At 56.8% G+C, this 2,500-nt stretch overlaps 1 non-coding gene across 1 annotated transcript in view; it reads left to right on the plus strand.

Moving 5' to 3' along the window:
- The first annotated feature begins 1,968 nt into the window (after positions 1–1,968).
- Positions 1,969–2,500, plus strand: part of LOC126316652 (small subunit ribosomal RNA) — a 1,893-nt gene continuing 1,361 nt past the window's right edge. Inside the window, exon 1 of the ribosomal RNA XR_007556246.1 lies at positions 1,969–2,500. This exon is cut by the window's right edge and continues 1,361 nt beyond it. This is a non-coding gene — a ribosomal RNA (small subunit ribosomal RNA).

Genomic DNA, 2,500 nt, shown 5'->3' on the forward strand with positions numbered 1-2,500 from the left:
ACCTAAGTTACACTGCACCTTAACCTAAGTTACACTGCACCTTAACCTAACTTACACTGCACCTTAACCTAACTTACACTGCACCTTAACCTAACTTACACTGCACCTTAACCTAACTTACACTGCACCTTAACTGTCACATGTAACGTCACAGGAATGTAGCTTTGCCTAACAGCAACCCTCTGAACATAGTTCACTGCTTGGATCCTCTGGTGTCATGTGTATTTCTTGATGCCATGGTGCGTACCCTCACATAAAGGTCTTTCGAGTGTTGCGTACTTTCTACACAGTCCCGCTAACCACTGGAAGGGTGTACCGCTACAGAACGAATATCGCCCTCCCCTCCTGCCCTTCCAAGCTGGTCGGTCAGGCGTTTGTTTGTGAAATGAGCCTTGCAGCTGTTCAGTTGCATTCGGTTGTCGATGCAGTCAGTGTACGTTGTGGTACGGCCTGTGTGGACTGTCCGCTGATGTACGCGTAACCCACACTGATCATCCGTCGTTACGTACTGAGTGACATAATGTGGCACATGCTTGACCGTACACCGGCTGCGCCCTACAATGGCGAATCATAAGGGCCATATGTTGTGCACGATGCTACTTGTCTCGTCTCCCCATTACAGCGAGATTGCACTGTTGTACGCCGTACAGACATGTGGTAAGTAGGTACGGACGAAAGTATTGCATGTTGGCCCCCCCCCCTCCTCCCTCTGCCGGGAATCAGCGTGAGCCGTCTGTTGATGTAGCGACGAGGGTTTTCCTATTTAATCGTATTGCCCCACACAACATGATAGCACGGTGGACCGCGTTCCACATCTGCGACATGCTACAGAGGCCGGTTGACAGTCGACCGCGCAAGGGACATTGCACACGTGCGCGGACCATCTTCCACGTGTTCTCTCGTGTACATGCCGCAGTGTGTATGTGGGCTGATGTAGCGTGTCGTGACACATAACATGCAGGCATGCCAGAATCGTAGATTTCGCAAATGTAGATTGACGTATACGTTTGCTGCCAAAGATCCGCAAATGAACTGGAAATCAGTTGTTGAGCGGTTGTTCGCGCTGCAGGTGCATCGGTGATAGCGACGATCGGTACATCTGTGAACCGGTTGTTTCGGCGGTACCCGCCATGCCCCCGAACCTGAGTTGGCCATGTGGGTATGAAGCGATACGAGGCTGTGGCTTGGCGGGACAGTCCCCGGCCGGTGAGGGGGGGCCGCCCGGCGTGCTGGCCGCGCGCTGCGTGAGCGCACGCACTACAGCCGGCTGGTGGGGGGCGCCCAGTGGCAGGAGCGCCGGCCGACGGGCCCGGCTGGCGTCCCAGCTATGCGCCGGCGCACCCTGCGCGCGGCGCCAGGCGGCCAAAGTGGGTTCTGCCGAGCCCGGTGCGAAGCGCGGTGGACATCTGCAGTGTGCTGGTCCGATTGCGGACTGTGTGCGTTGAGGATGCGCCGCCGCCCGGCACTCGGCGTCGCGACGCCGTCTGCTGCTCGGTCGCCCCCAGCGGTTCTCGCAGGTGGTTTGTATCGCAGCTCTGCGGACGTGTTGGCGCGTGCGCTGTGCTGGGAGAGTTCGCTTCTGCATCCAAGTGGGGCTTTGCCCTTCTGTGGCGCTGGCGTTGGAGCTGCCGGTCACCGTAGGTGGCGCGTGTTGTTTCCCGCCGGCAATGCCACGACAGCACGCTCCCGGGCCTCTGTCGGCAGCGGCAAGCTCAGTTGGGAGCACGGGTGTTCGCACTGAAAGCGTCTACTCGCCTATCTCCGGGCGATTGCGCCTCTCTCGAACCCGACCAAGTACTTAGGACGGCGCTGCGCGCCGCCGGGACCTGAGAGGGTTTCGAGGTGTATCGTGCAGGGGAGCTCAGCCTCCTCCTGTTTGCAGAATAATTGAGCGGACGCTTGCGTGTTCGCGCGGGCCCTCGGGACACACTCCCGGGCGGCCGGCTGCTCAGCTCTCGTTGACGCAGCTCCCTGGTTGATCCTGCCAGTAGTCATATGCTTGTCTCAAAGATTAAGCCATGCATGTCTCAGTACAAGCCGCATTAAGGTGAAACCGCGAATGGCTCATTAAATCAGTTATGGTTCCTTAGATCGTACCCACGTTACTTGGATAACTGTGGTAATTCTAGAGCTAATACATGCAAACAGAGTCCCGACCAGAGATGGAAGGGACGCTTTTATTAGATCAAAACCAATCGGATTGGCTCGTCTGGTCCGTTTGCCTTGGTGACTCTGAATAACTTTGGGCTGATCGCACGGTCCTCGTACCGGCGACGCATCTTTCAAATGTCTGCCTTATCAACTGTCGATGGTAGGTTCTGCGCCTACCATGGTTGTAACGGGTAACGGGGAATCAGGGTTCGATTCCGGAGAGGGAGCCTGAGAAACGGCTACCACATCCAAGGAAGGCAGCAGGCGCGCAAATTACCCACTCCCGGCACGGGGAGGTAGTGACGAAAAATAACGATACGGGACTCATCCGAGGCCCCGTAATCGGAAT

Source organism: Schistocerca gregaria, unplaced genomic scaffold, assembly GCF_023897955.1.
Source record: "Schistocerca gregaria isolate iqSchGreg1 unplaced genomic scaffold, iqSchGreg1.2 ptg000594l, whole genome shotgun sequence".
Taxonomy (NCBI): Eukaryota; Metazoa; Arthropoda; class Insecta; order Orthoptera; family Acrididae; genus Schistocerca; species Schistocerca gregaria.